The sequence below is a fragment of the Oncorhynchus keta genome, chromosome 19, assembly GCF_023373465.1.
Source record: "Oncorhynchus keta strain PuntledgeMale-10-30-2019 chromosome 19, Oket_V2, whole genome shotgun sequence".
NCBI classification, from domain to species: Eukaryota; Metazoa; Chordata; class Actinopteri; order Salmoniformes; family Salmonidae; genus Oncorhynchus; species Oncorhynchus keta.
The window spans coordinates 39,928,784-39,944,856 of NC_068439.1; positions in this window are offsets into that span (position 1 = coordinate 39,928,784).

A 16,073-nucleotide genomic window follows, 5' to 3' on the forward strand; every position below is an offset into this window, starting at 1 on the left:
CCCACCACAACAGGACCAAGTGGCGTGGTAACAGGCAACAGCAGGAGCAGCGCGACAAGAATTTCTGGACTTGGGAGGAAATCCTCGACGGGAGAGGACCCTGGGCTAAACCAGCGGAGTGTAGCCGCACCAAGGTGCAACGAGAGAAGGACTGGACATGGGAGGACGAACTGGACGGTGAAGGACCTTGGGCTCAGCCTGGAGAATATCGCCGCCCCAAGGAAGAACTGGAGGCGGCGAAAGCGGAGAGGCGCTGGTATGAGGAGGCAGCACGGCGACGCGGATGGAAGCCTGAGAGTCAGACCCAAAAATGTCTTGGGGGCTCAGGGGGAGTATGGCTATGCCAGGTAGGAGACCTGCGCAAACTCCCTGTGCTTACCGGGGGGCTAGAGAGACCGGGCAGGCACCGTGTTATGCTATGGAGCGCACGGTGTCTCCAGTGCGGGTGCATGGCCCGGTGCGGTACATACCAGCTCTTCGTATTGGCCGGGCTAGAGTGGGCATCGAGCCAGGTAACGTTGGGAAGGCTTGGTGCTCAAAAGCTCCAGTGCGCCTGCACGGTCCGGTCTATCCAGAGCCACCTCCACACACCAGTCCTCCGGTGGCAGCTCCCCGCACCAGGCTTCCTGTGTGTGTTCTCGGTCCAGTTCCACCAGTGCCAGCACCACGCATCAGGCCTACAGTGCGCCTCGCCTCTCCAGCGCTGCCGGAGTCTCCCGCCTGTCTAGCGCTATCAGAGCCTTCCTCCTCTCCTGCGCTGCCGGAGCCTCCCGCTTGTTCAGCGCTGTCGGAGCCTTTCTCCTCTCCAGCGCTGCTGGAGTCTCCTGCCTGTTCAGCGCTGCCAGAGCCTTCCTCCTCTACAGCACTGCTGGAGTCTCCTGCCTGTTTAGCACAGCCAGAGCTGCCAGCCTGCATGGAGCAGCCAGAGCTGCCAGTCTGCATGGAGCAGCCAGATCTGCCAGTCAGCCAGACTCTTCCAGATCTGCCAGTCAGCCAGACTCTTCCAGAGCTGCCAGTCAGCCAGACTCTTCCAGATCTGCCAGTCAGCCAGACTCTTCCAGATCTGCCAGTCAGCCAGATCTGCCAGTCAGCCAGACTCTTCCAGATCCGCCAGTCAGCCAGACTCTTCCAGATCCGCCAGTCAGCCAGACTCTTCCAGATCCGCCAGCCAGCCAGGATCTGCCGGAGCCAACTACCTGCCTGAGCTTCCTCTCAGTGCTGGGCTTCCTCTCAGTGCTGGGCTTCCTCTCAGTGCCGGGCTTCCCCTCAGTGCCGAGCTGCCCCTCAGTGCCGAGCTGCCCCTCAGTGCCGAGCTGCCCCTCAGTCACGAGCTGACCCTCAGTCACGAGCTGACCCTCAGTCCAGTGGGGTTCCGGGTGAGGACTACTAGGCCATGGTCGGTGGCGAGGGTGGACTATCCTAGGAAGCGGTGGAAGGGGGATTAAGACATTTATAGAGTGGGGTCCACGTCCCGAGCCGGAGCCGCCACCATGGACAGACACCCACCCGGACCCTCCCTATTGTTTTGATGTGCGTCCGGGAGTCCGCACCTTAGGGGGGTTCTGTCACTCCCTGGTCGAAGTATGTATGTTTGTCTTCATTTATTTGGTCAGGCCAGGGTGTGACATGGGTTTATTTTGTGGTGTGTTTTTGTATTGGGGTTTTAGTAGATATTGGGATTGTGGCTGAGTAGGGTTGTCTAGGAAAGTCTATGGTTGCCTTGAGGCGGTTCTTAATCAGAGGCAGGTGATTTTCGTTGTCTCTGATTGGGAACCATATTTAGGCAGCCATATTCTTTGAGTGTTTCGTGGGTGATTGTTCCTGTCTCTGTGTTAGTTGTCACCAGATAGACTATAGGTTTTCACGTTCCGGTTGTTGTTTTTTCATTATTCGTGTTTTTTCGTCTATTAAAGATGTATCGAACTAACCACGCTGCATTTTGGTCCGACTCTCCTTCGACGGAAGAAAACCGTAACAAGAATGCTTTTCCAACAGTCTTGAAGGAGTTCCTGCCTATGCTGAGCACTTGTTGGCTGCTTTTCCTTCACTCTGCGGTCCAACTCGTTTTGTTGAAGTCGGGATTATGGAGGCCAGGTCATCTGATGCAGCACTCCATCACTCTCCTTCTTGGTCAAACAGCCCTTTCACAGCCTGGAGGTGTGTTGGGTCATTGTTCTGTTGAAAAATAAATGATAGTCCCACTAACCTCAAACCAGATGGGATGGCGTAATACTGCAGAATGCTGTGGTAGCCATGCTGGGTAAGTGTGCCTTGAATTCTAAATAAATTCCAGACAGTTTCACCAGCAAAGCACCCCACAGTACCCAGTCCGGAACCTCCAGCGACGTTCCACAGTCCGGGGTCTCCAGCGATGGTCCACAGTCCGGGGTCTCCAGCGATGGTCCACAGTCCGGGGTCTCCAGCGATGGTCCACAGTCCGGGGTCTCCAGCGACGGTCCACAGTCCGGGGTCTCCAGTGACGGTCCACAGTCCGGGGTCTCCAGCGACGGTCCACAGTCCGGGGTCTCCAGCGACGGTCCACAGTCCGGGGTCTCCAGCGACGGTCCACAGTCCGGGGTCTCCAGCGACGGTCCACAGTCCGGGGTCTCCAGCGACGGTCCACAGTCCGGGGTCTCCAGCGACGGTCCACAGTCCGGGGTCTCCAGCGACGGTCCACAGTCCGGGGTCTCCAGCGACGGTCCACAGTCCGGGGTCTCCAGCGACGGTCCACAGTCCGGGGTCTCCAGCGACGGTCCACAGTCCGGGTCTCCAGCGACGGTCCACAGTCCGGGGTCTCCAGCGACGGTCCACAGTCCGGGGTCTCCAGCGACGGTCCACAGTCCGGGGTCTCCAGCGACGGTCCACAGTCCGGGGTCTCCAGCGACGGTCCACAGTCCTCACGCCCTGACCTTAGTTATCTTTGATTTCTTTATTATTTTGGTTAGGTCAGGGTGTGACAAGGGTGGTTGTTTTAGTTTTTGTATTGTCTAGATGTTTTTATCCTGTCTAGGGTTTTTTGTATATCTATGGGGTTTTAGTATGTCTAGGTATATGTAGGTCTATGGTAGCCTTAATTGGTTCCCAATCAGAGACAGCAGTTTATCGTTGTATCTGATTGGGGATCCACCTCTGGCCTGCTCGCCTCCCTACCACTGAGGAAGTACAGTTCCCGCTCAGCCCAGTCAAAACTGTTCGCTGCTCTGGCCCCCCAATGGTGGAACAAACTCCCTCACGACGCCAGGACAGCGGAGTCAATCACCACCTTCCGGAGACACCTGAAACCCCACCTCTTCAAGGAATACCTAGGATAGGGTAAGTAATCCTTCTCACCCCCTAAAAAGATTTAGATGCACTATTGTAAAGTGGCTGTTCCACTGGATGTCATAAGGTGTATGCACCAATTTGTAAGTCGCTCTGGATAAGAGCGTCTGCTAAATGACTTAAATGTAATGTAAATGGGATCCTATTTAGGTTGCCATTTTCCATTTTGGTTTGGTGTGTTATTGTCTATGTGTAGTTGCATGTCAGCAATAAAAGAAGAATGTATTCATATCACGCTGCGCCTTGGTCTCCTCGTTATGTCGAACGTGACAAGTGGTTATTGTCTTTTGGAAAAGCGTCCTTTACGGCTTTTAATTTTGTAAAACACCCTTCTAAACAGGCTAGAAACGCATTCATAATGCATTTCACACAATCTCAGTACTTAGGAGAACTCGTGACTTGTTTTGTAATAAAATCGGAGTTGACACATTCCATCATTCCCCACGGGTCTTCATTCTTGCATGAAACAATGGTGTAGTTGTATTAAATGGTATTTCTTGTTTGCTCTTTTGAAGGAAGGTGAGGAACCTTTGTCTCCTTTGTCTATCAATCTTTCCTCTCTTCTTTAGCGGTCGACATCTCATCATCTTAGTCTTGTCAGTGTTTCTTCATCCTACCTGTCCCATCACCTCTTTTCCCTGCACTATGGTTGACAATTGCATGTTTGTAATTCCTTAAAGTCTCCATTGGGAAATGGAAGGGTGTGAAACCTCTAGGATAATGCTTGTCAGGCAAAATGCACATTTTGGTGATAACCCAACTGCAGTTTGAGGCTTACCGTCTGAGATAATCCACGGAGGTGACGGATGGTGGGAGAGAGAGGAGGACAGGAGAAGGAGGGAGGGATAGGGGGAGATACTTTTTTTTATTTAAAGAAAATACCTTGATCGCCAAATAATTAACGTCACTTTAGTACACTTTTTACTACATTGTAACAGTACTAAAAAGTTCAAACCAAGCCACCCCTCCTTGTCCACTGCACACAGATCCCCCCCACCTGACACCCCACAACTCTACAAAGTCTCCCAGATGGTGCCCCAGTAGCATAGCTCTGGGGTCTGTACTCCCCGCCCCCTTCATCTCATGCTTCCTGGTCTTCCACACTGCCAATTTTTGCCTGCCCCAACCGGTAGTTTTACAAGGCAGTCCCTTCGCCTGCCAGCCACACTAAACCTAGGCCCTCCAATGCATAGGTCCCAAGTCAGCCCTGTACACCACCACCCCAGGACAGAAAACAGCCCTGTCAGCCTGGAATAAAAGGAAAACAGATGCTGCACTGTCTCCTCCTCCCCACAGAATAGACACCCCCTTCCCACTGATGAATCACGGTGCGACACATATCTGTTCGTAGCGATAGACCCCTGAATAATCCTCCCCTGTAGATCAGCTTTTACACTTCTCTATGGGAGTCTTATACAGGGAGCGACAACGTCCTCTCAGAGAAGTGCCCGGTCCCAAACCCCCCCCTGCCACTCCGTTGCTCTCAGCCCATGCAAATGGTCTTTCTGAGCCAACTTGATAGCCACCGTTACACAAAGCCTTTTTGCTGGCTGGACTAAAGCCCCTCAGTCCTGAACGATAAAATAATCTCCTCACTCACCTGGTGTCCCCCTGCAGCAGCAGCTGGGGGAAAAAAGGAGGTAGGTGGTAAAAGGAAGCAGATCGGTTTAATTAGTAGTTCAACGGCCCAGCCGCTGCCTGTTTCCCAGCAGCTCTCTGAAGGGGCCCGCTAGTGCAGCAAGGATCTCCTCCACCACCTGCTGCAGCAGCCTAGATGACTTTATGGAGAAAGCCTCCTCTCTCAGGTCACCCAACTTGAGTTAACCCCGTTCTCACAGGTCTGGCTCGCAATCTCGGAGAGGTCAGCACTCTGGTGTGGATGAGTGGGTTGTAGAACAGTGGCTCCTCCACTAGCCGTGCTCCTGGCCGTGAAACATCCCTGTAAACAGTTGAGGGTCTCTTTCCACGCCCGAAGCACAGCAAGGTAGAACGGCGTAAAGGGGTTGACATATCGACCTGCTCCAGATCCAAAAGGAACACGTGCCTGTCACATTCAAGGCCCCCTGACCTCATTAGAACAGCCAATGCTGTGTCTCACCACACACCCCCTGCAGGTAAAAAAGGCTCTGTGCAGCTTGTAGGCAGAAAGCTGGGACTCTGGACTCAATGTCCATCAGCCCTTGTCCCCCTCGTGCAAAGGCTGGTGCAACATTGCTGGCATGTCCAGTATTGACCAGACAAAATAAGAATAATTTTTGCAGTTGCTTTAATATATATACTTTTACTGACAATTTGATACTTTTTCCACCACTGGGAACTTCTTCCCTACTCTGCCCCACTGAAGCCCCCCAGTAAGACTGAGACATCCTGTTCTGGCCCATCTCCCCATAATCAACCTCTCACTCCTTTCCCAGTTCACATCAAACCCTGATAACCTCCTCCACATCTCCCTCCCTCTTGACACTATCACATCAGCAGCAGCATCCAACACTGAAACCGACTCCCTACCAGCTGCCCCCGGAACTGACATTCCCGTCAGCCTCTCCCTCAGCCTACAAAGCAGTGGTTATATGGCTAGACAGTAGAGCTAACCTGAGAGTGGACACCCCTGCCTAATCCCTCTCCTAACTGGGACTGGCCAGCTCAGCCCAGAGTACAATAGCTTGACCCATGATGTTAAACCTGCTACCCAGGTCGAAAGCTTTCATGGCCCTAAACAGATCGGTATGATACTATCAAAAGCGTTTGCTTGATCTATAGAAATGAGTCCAAGATCCTGATCATACATCCTAGTGATGTCTAGTAGAGAGAGAGAGAGAGAGAGAGAGAGAGAGAGAGAGAGAGAGAGAGAGAGAGAGAGAGAGAGAGAGAGAGAGAGAGAGAGAGAGAGAGAGAGAGAGAGAGAGAGAGAGAGAGAGAGAGAGAGAGAGAGAGAGAGAGAGAGAGAGAGAGAGAGAGAGAGAGAGAGAGAGAGAGAGAGAGAGAGAGAGAGAGAGAGAGAGAGAATATGGAACATTGAATACACACTAAATTTAGAGATGAGTAACATACAGTATTTAAAATGAGAAAGTCAAATACCTGTAATCTACTGTGATATGTTCTAGTCAAGTAATCACCAATGTACTCAGAGGCCAAGTAATGTCCTGTCGTTACTCATCCTGGCCTTACTCAATTTAAACTTTAGTCTCTCTCCCCTCCCTGACAGAAATCCTCTTCACAGGAGCCTTGTCATAAGACTTCACTAAGATGTAGCATTATTAGAATAACCTCTGTGTACGATTGTCTGCTAAACGACAACATTTTTACATTTTGAACAGGCAAACAATATGGTAGATTATGAATATAATGTACTGGCACACCGTATATTTGACTGAACAGGCTGTGTGTGTGTGCGTGCGTGCGTGCGTGCGTGCGCTTGTAACCTTATGTGCTGGTGACTGAGCAGGATCTCTCTGAAGCTGTCAATCAGGCAAAGGCAGGTCATGGAACATGGATCACCATTCTGACTATCAGAGACTCTGAACTTCTTAACCAAGGCGCACACACACACACGCGCGGGCACACAAACACAATCATACGTACGGTATATGAGTACCCAGTGGTGTGGTGGGGGCAAAATGCAGGTATGCCCACTTTTTCCCCCCAGTGGTTGTTGCATATACTCACTTACTTCTTAATCCACACTGATGTGTGTCAAAGTAGTGTAGTGGAGATGTATGCTGTATCAACTATGTAGAACAATAAATAAATCACAAAGTAGGATACACAAACGTAGCTCTCGAAAACCCTTACTGTCCAAACGTAGGGTTTGCAGCCCTTACATTCAAACGCTATTGACTTCATGCAAACTACGGATGCAGGATCTTAATTACAAACATCTTTCATTAATTATAATCCACATATTCATTCACATTTCCTATTTTCTGCAGGATTATTTTCATGCTGAAGCAAACTGGCTTAAATTAAGATCCTACATCTGTACAATTGCGACACTGTGTTTTGACGTTTAGAAACGTCAATAATCGTCGCTGTCGAACCGGGTTTTGAAACATACGCTGATATGCCCCTTATCTTTCATTATCAGTGAGAAAGAATATTTCAAAAATATATTCGTACCACATGGATGTGAGTGCTTCTGGTCTCTTTTTGGCTACATGTGAGTATGCCCACTTCTCCAGTCACCACTACATCACTGTGTGCCCCCTCCCACCAGATGTAATGCACATTTAGACTCCCACATGTACACACACTTATCTGCACGTCAGTAGCACACTGTCAGTGTCACCTGTTGGAGGGATGAAAAAAAGCCATGCATATATTTCCTGTAACAAATACTGTAGGAATACATGTCAATGAAGCTATCCACCTAAACCAAGCAGTATAACTAACAGTCTTTCAAAATCCGTTGAATTTTTGGAAAAATGGCCAATGTTTTTCAACAGAACAAATTCAGAGGAGATCATCCACAAAGCGTTGCTGGCTATCTGTCGATATGAAGACTAAAGGATTGAGTTTTGTGTACAATTTCACACTAGCTCAGCCTTCACATACACAGATGTAGGATCGTAATTTGAACCAGTTTGCTACAGCAGGAAAATAATCCTGAAGCAACAGGAAATGTTAATTATTATGTGCATTTTTTTGTAAGGGAAAATCACATCTGAAATTTAAAAAGTGGGAATGGCACATTCTGACCCTTTTTAACTAAAATACACTACAAAAAATGTTTAAAATGTCCTGCAGTGCAGGAAAGTTCTCCTGCAACAGGGTGATCAAATTCAGATCCTACATCTGCATTGCGTTATGTCTCCGTCTTACACAGTAACACAGGAAAATACAACTTTGTTCTATTGCTAATGCTCAAAATAATTAATATGTAAGTAGTCACACATTCTATTATTTTTTTATACTGTTTTTGATTGTACTTCCATACATGCATTTATTAACATAGAAATTGGATTACAATCAAGTGTATTGTCTACAACATGAACTCATTCCCTCTAATCAGTGCATTTCAACTTAATCAAACAAACGGACAAGAATAAGTCTAAAAGGGCAGTGGAATCAAGTTCGTAAAACTGTCAGTGTTCAAAACACAACCAATATCTCTTAGCCCAAAGGTTTTTACCCCTTGGTGACGGTTTACAACAAATGCTTTTTGTTGTACTTTCTTTATAGATTTTCAGATATGAGAACAGAAGAACAGTACAACCCCAACCCCTCCCTCCACCCCTTCTTCCCTCCAATCCACCCACCCAAATTCAAATGTAAGAAGAATTTGCTTCTCTCATAACATGTCCATATACAAAGATTAACCTCTAACAGGAAACATCAATGACTGGTGTTCTAGTAGAAGAAAATCCATTCTTCCAAATACATATTTGCTTTGTTCATTGGCTCTGGGGTCATTCATAGCCACTCAGTCTATATAGTCCTGAACAATACAAACTCCAGGCCAGAGGGGGTTCACCACTTAGTACTACAGGCTGTAGAGTAGAAGAATCACCACAGAACACAACAGAGACGCTCCGGTTGCTGGGCTGCCACTTGGTTTGGAAGATTGGACAGTTGCTGCTGTTGTAGGAGCAACAGGACGAGTCGTTGTAGGAGCAACAGGACCAGCGCTTGTAGGAGCAGAACCAGTGATTGTAGGAACAGAACCAGTGATTGTAGGAGCAGAACCAGTGTTTGTAGGAGCAGAACCAGTGATTGTAGGAGCAGAAACAGCGATTGTAGGAGTGAAAGAAGCTATTGTTGAAACATTCTGAAAGTGGAGAATGATAGAAGAGACAATTGAGTCAATGTGGACTGAAAATCATTCTTAAAGGGACATTTCACTCATAAATGAAAGTTTGTCAGATGTTTTCAGACCTCAAAAGAAGACTAATGTCCGGATTAAACATTGATTGTGTGGATCCAACTATAGGCCTCAATCCTAAAGGAATAGAACATATTAGCACTGTCTAATTTCCTGGATTTCCTGGTTTTATTCGGTGCTCATCTTTTCCATTCATTTGGAATGGAGGTATATAGCTGGATCTACACAACCGATGTCACTGGACGTGTCACACTCTGATCTGTTTCACCTGTCTTTGTGATTGTCTCCACCCCCTCTCCATGGATCGCCCATCTTCCCCATTATCTCCAGTGTATTTATACCCGTGTTCTCTGTTTGTCTGTTGCCAGTTTGTTTTGTTTTGTGAAACCTACCAGCGTTTGTTCCCTGGCTCCTCCTGTCTGGACTTTTTTCCACATTTTGTTACGTTAGAGCCTTATTCAAAAATTATTCTTAAATTATTACATTTCCTTATCATTCTACACACAATACCCCATAACGACAAAGCGAAAACAGGTTTTTAAGATTTTTTTTGCACATTTATAAAAATTGAAAAGCAAATTCCTGATTTTACATAGCTATCCCTTCGCTATGAGACTCGAAATTGAGCTCAGGTGTATCCTGTTTCCATTGATTATCCTTGAGATGTTTTTACAACCTGATTGGAATCCACCTGTGGTAAATTCAATTGATTGGACATTATTTGGAAAGGCACACACCTGTCTATATAAGGTCCCACAACTGACAGTGCATGTTAGAGCAAAAACCAAACCATGAGGTCAAAGGAATTGTCAGTAGAGCTCCGAGACAGGATTGTGTCACGGCACAGATCTGGGAAAGGGTTCCAAAAATGTCTGCAGCATTGAAGGTCACCAAGAACACAGTGGCCTCCATCATTCTTAAATGGAAGAAGTTTGGAACCACCAAGACTCTTCCTCTAGAGCTGGCCTCCCGGCCAAACTGAGCAATCGGCGGAGAAGGGCCTTGGTTCGGACGGTGACCAAGAACCCGGTGGTCACTCTGACAGAGCTACAGAGTTCCTCTGTGGAGATGGGAGAACCTCCAGAAGGACAACCATCTCTGCAGCACTCCACCAATCAGATCTTTATGGTAGACTGGCCAGACGGAAGCCACTCCTCAGTAAAAGGCACACAACAGCCCGCTTGGAGTTTGCCAAAAGGCACCTAAAGACTCTGACCATGAGAAACAAGATTCTCTGGTCTGATGAAACCAAGATTGAACTCTTTGGCCTGAATGCCAAGCTTCACGTCTGGAAGAAGCCTGGAAGCATGGTGGTGGCAGAATCATGCTGTGGAAATGTTTTTCAGTGGCAGGGACTGGGAGACAAGTCAGGATCGAGGGAAAGATGAATGAAGCGAAGAGAGATCCTTGATGAAAACCTGCTCCAAAGGGCTCAGGACCTCAGACTGGGGTGAAGGTTCACCTTCCAATATGACAATGACCCTAAGCACACAGCCAAGACAACGCAGGAGTGGCTTCAGGACAAGTCTCTGAATGTCCTTGAGTGGCCCAACCAGAGCCTGGGATCGAACATCTCTGGAGAGACCTGAAAATAGCTGTGAGGGGAATTTCCCCATCCAACCTGACAGAACTTGAAAGGATCTGCAGAGAATGGGAGAAACTTCCAAAATACAGGTGTGCCATGCTTGTAGCATCATACGCAAGAAAACTCACGGCTGTAATCGCTGCCAAAGGTGCTTCAACAAAGTACTGAGCAAATGGTCTGAATACTCATGTAAATGTGACATTTCAGTTTTTTAACATTTCTAAAAACCTGTTTTTGCTTTGTCATTATGGAGTATTGTGTGTAGATTGACGAGGGAAGAAAATGAATGAATACATTTTAGAATAAAACTGTAATGTAACTAAATGTGGAAAAAGTCAAGGGGTCTGAATACTTTCCAAATGCAGTGTATGTCAGCTCAAACTGAAATGACCTTTCAATTTTAACACGGATCTTCCATGATACTACTGCAACACGGATTTAAAAGTATCATTTTTATATCATGGATGGTTAGTCCTTGCATCCATAGCTCTATGTATGAATTTGAGAGTGGCTCCATTTCTGCAAGCCCATCCCTCAGCGTTTTACTATAACACAGGCGGGGTGGGGTGACCGCTTGTTATTGTTTCAATAATGGATTCCAGCTTTAAGGCATGTAGTAACACTGAGATTGGGGTCAATTCCATTTCAATCCAGTAAGTGAATTCAAATTCAAATTCCAGAATGTAACCATCCTTATTGGAAATAATGTCAATTAATGGAACGGAATTGACTTCTTTCCAGATTAGTAGGTTGCCCTCCATTACCGTGACACCAGAAATGGTCACTTTCAGGGTACCCAATTGCATGCTAACAGCATACTACACGTTTGCTTTCCCCAAAATAAAATAAAAACCCTCACTGTCATCAAAATCACATGCATCTGAATTATACAGTAATTATATAGCATTATACAGTAATTCAGATATTTTCTGTGTAAGCAGAAGGACTGGGGTCAGTTCCATATCTACTTCAAATAATTCACAAAGTGCTTTTGAAAAATGCATGCCACTTTTGAGTTCTTGAAGTGGAATCTTGAGTCGTCTCCTGAACTAACCGATTTGAAATGGAATTGACCCCGACTCTGTTGAGTAATGTCCATTCCATTACCTGTGCGATGGTGGATGCCAGCAGGGCCAGTGTACAGCATCCCAGAAGATACATTATATTGGAGAGCAGGTGAGGTGTCCTAAGAGTTAAATACTGCAGGAGGCTTGAGGAGCTGTTGATGGTCTGCCCTGGTCTATGTATCAAGAGATGGTCCTCAGTGTATCGAGTGCTGTAGAGTTTATTTTCTTTTTCGGAGTTGCACTGCTCTTATATATCGCTCCACCATGTTCCTCTGGTTCCAAGAAGGTTGTGTGTGTGTGTGTCTGTGTGTGTGTGTGTGTGTTCATGTACACATGTGTGGTGTGTGTACATGTACACATGAACAGTTTCGGCAGGCATATCATGTCAGTGTACAAAACAGCAGAGTTTGGGTTCAACACTTACACTTCCTTTCATTACCTTTCCTTGCTCTGATGAAGCCATGACTGCCGAAACGCATTAGCCTGTCCGGATGAAAGTAACACGGTGAAAGGAGGTCTTTACGTCTTTTTGTTTGTTTAAATACACTTTCTGGTGTGCTGCCGTTTCCCAATGTTTTTTGAACATTTGAAACTACCTTTCCATGACACTTTGTTTCTGTTAATACAAAATCTTAATTTTGGTAAATGTACTGTATAAATACCATACAAATACAGTCCAGGGGAAATGATGTTGCTTCGCAAATTCCATGGCATCGAGTCTATTTTTATTACAGAGATGACCAAGCCACTTTCTCCCAAATCACTTCCCATCTCCTTCCTGGAATTTCACTCTCAAAAACTAAAGCATAATTCTATATTTAGATCATGTATGCCCATAATCCACAATATATTTAGATCACGCATGCCCACAATCCACTGGTTTGTTTGTTATCAATACAGTGAGAGTACAGAGAGATCTGGGGTAACAAGGGACCTAAAAGTGTCCCAGGAACACATTCCACACAACATTACACCACCTCCACCAGCCTGCACCTTTGACACCAGGCAGGATGGGGCCATAGCCTCATGCTGCTTCTTGTTTTTTAGCTGGTAGGAGTGGAACCCGGTGTGGTCATCTGCTGTAGTAGCCCATCCATGACAAGGACAGACAAATTGTGCTTTCCGAGATGCAGTTCTGCACACCACTGTTATACTGCACTGTTATTTGCCTGTTTGTGGTCTGCCTGTTAAGATTCTTGACATTCTTCTTCAACCTCTCATCAACGAGTTGTTTTCGACCACAGGACTGTCGCTGACTGGATGTTTTTGTTTGTCGCACCATTTTCGGTAAATCCTAGACACTATCGTGTGTGAAAATCCCTGAGATACAGGAACTGGCGTGACTGGCACCGACAATCATACCACTCTCAAAGTCACTTAGTTTTGTCATTTCTAACATTCAATCGAACAGTAACTGAATGCCTCGATGCCTGTCTGCTTGCTTTTTTTTTTTTGTGCATTTTTACCCCGTTTTCTCCCCAATTTCATGGTATCCAATTGTTTAGCTACTATCTTGTCTCATCACTACAACTCCAGTACGGGCTCGGGAGAGACGAAGGTTGAAAGTCATGCATCCTCCGATACACAACCCAACCAAACACCGAGTACCTGGCAACCTTGGTTAGCGCGCACTGAGCCTGGCCCGCCACAGGAGTCGCTGGTGCGGGATGAGACAAGGATATCCCTACCGGCTGGTATCCATGAGTTCCTCTGACTCTGGGAAAGTAGATAACGGGCCTCATTGCCAGAATCCCAAAGTTACCCTTTAACACTCTCAGAAAGGTGCAGTCAATGTGACTCTTGCCCTCTATGTGGCGCTCAATGCCATAATGAATGTATTATCAGGCTGGCTGTCGAACCAAACAGTAGAGTCAGGGAGTAACTGAAGACATGGCTGCCCCCTGCTGGTGTGGTGGGAGTGGTTGACCATGTGGCGGTTGTAGCGTTTGTGACAGCGGTTGTTGGTCCTATTGCAGATTTCTGTTGGTCGGTTGTTGGTCCTATTGTCGAATTCTGTTGGATGATATCGAATGATTTACATTAGGCTACATGTCACTTCAGCATTAATTCACCCATGTTTATTTGAAGCTGGAATGAATTAGGGACAGTTAAAAAATGACTGGGGGGCGGGTTACTAAATCATTTTTCAGGTTTTACTATGTGACTTCTTCCACCCTAACCAAATCTCCTCATCTGCTTGCCTGCGCCTCCCCAATCAAGGTCTTTTGGTACTTCCCTTATGCACTACGCTTTTCCATAAGCTTACTATACCACAGGTCAATATAGTCTGCCAGTCTCACTGTCTGTCCTGCCCTCTATCCACCATTCATAGTGGCAATAGTGGTAGGTGGATCGTATAGTGGTAGGTGGATCGTATAGTGGTTGGTGGATCGTATAGTGGTAGGTGGATCGTATAGTGGTTGGTGGATCGTATAGTGGTAGGTGGATCGTATAGTGGTTGGTGGATCGTATAGTGGTAGGTGGATCGTATAGTGGTTGGTGGATCGTATAGTGGTAGGTGGATCGTATAGTGGTAGGTGGATCGTATAGTGGTAGGTGGATCGTATAGTGGTTGGTGGATCGTATAGTGGTAGGTGGATCGTATAGTGGTTGGTGGATCGTATAGTGGTAGGTGGATCGTATAGTGGTTGGTGGATCGTATAGTGGTAGGTGGATCTGTCATGGGCTATCAATCATACCACACGTGAAATCATTCCAAGCTGCATACATTTTCTACATAAATCCACAAGAACAAGGGGAGTAGCTGATAGGCAGCAGCGAGGCAGGAGTGTCATGTCGTTGCTCATGAAAGAACAATGAAGACGTGAGACACGCAGCTCAAAAAGCTCCACTATTGATCTTGATTAGGGAGAAAAAAAATGATCCAACCTAGACGAGCCTACAACAACTACGGAAGTATTAGGGCCAAGGGAAGAGTAAAAAGAAATGGTGAGAGGTGGTGGTACTTGGATAAAACATTTTGGTATGATCATACTTTAAAACAGTGGCAATATTCCGAGAATAAAGTCTGTTATATTTTGAGATTAACGGAGGGGATTTGGATGTGTCCCTGGCTCCCCGTTGCTGTCCGCCACTGTAGAAATGGCTGAGTTAGATGACCTGGTGAAACTATCCTTTAGAATTGGTTTTTAGTAACAAGGAAATCCTCTCTTTTAGCACATAATAGCCATATTGTTATAAGTATTAGCAGCAGGAAGAGGTTGTGCCACAGATTTCTTTCAGAAGGAACCATGGCTACATACACAGTTAGACATGGACGGGTTGTGTGTGTGTGTGTGTGTGTGTGAGCAGTAAAGAGTAGGGGCAAAACAAATAAATGGCCATTAATTGAACTTTCTAATACACTCGTTCAAACGGGCATCACTGCGCACTCACGCTTATCAATCTAACAACTTGCATACGCACGCACGGCACGCACACACACACACACACGCACACACACACACACACACACACACACACACACACACACACACACACACACACACACACACACACACACACACACACACACACACGGCAATGGTGCGTTATGAGCACAAAAAAAAACTGCTTGGATGTACTTTTGAGAATATTGCTCAGTTTTGCAGTGTAGTGGAGTTACAGAAAATAGTGACATGTCAATACGCACCTCAAACAATATCAAATAGGGTGTTCATATCACCACCACAAACTCGTATCACGGCATAAAACATAAATTGACCCATCCGTTCTGTAACAACCTGATAACAGCAAGGAGGTATGTCATTGTTTGATAGGTTTTATAGAAGTGAGAAGACGTGCAACATTTACCAGTAAGGGGGGGAAGTAGACAGTACAGTAGTTTAATAATTGCCCTTTGACTGTTGCTGTAGTGTATACTTTCACTTCCCCCTCTTTTGTCTCTCTTTAGAACTCAATGCACCCCACTTCCTCATGCATTTATTATGTATTACATCATGCAGTAACACATGAACAAATATACACTCCGTGGCTAGTTTATTAGGGACACCCATCTCTAAAGTACTGGACCGAGCTGACTGGATGTTTTTGTTTGGTCGTATCATTCTCGGTAAACCCTAGACACTGTCCAGACGGTTCTGAGATACTGGATCCGGCGCGCTTGGCACCAACGATCATACCACGCTCAAAGTTGCTTAGGTCACTCCATGCCATGGCCACTTGACTGTCTGTAGGAGCAAACTATTTTCGTGAACGGGGTGGTGTACCTAAAAAACTGGCCACTGGGTGTATATTTAAGCAATCACTCTCTACCAAGGCT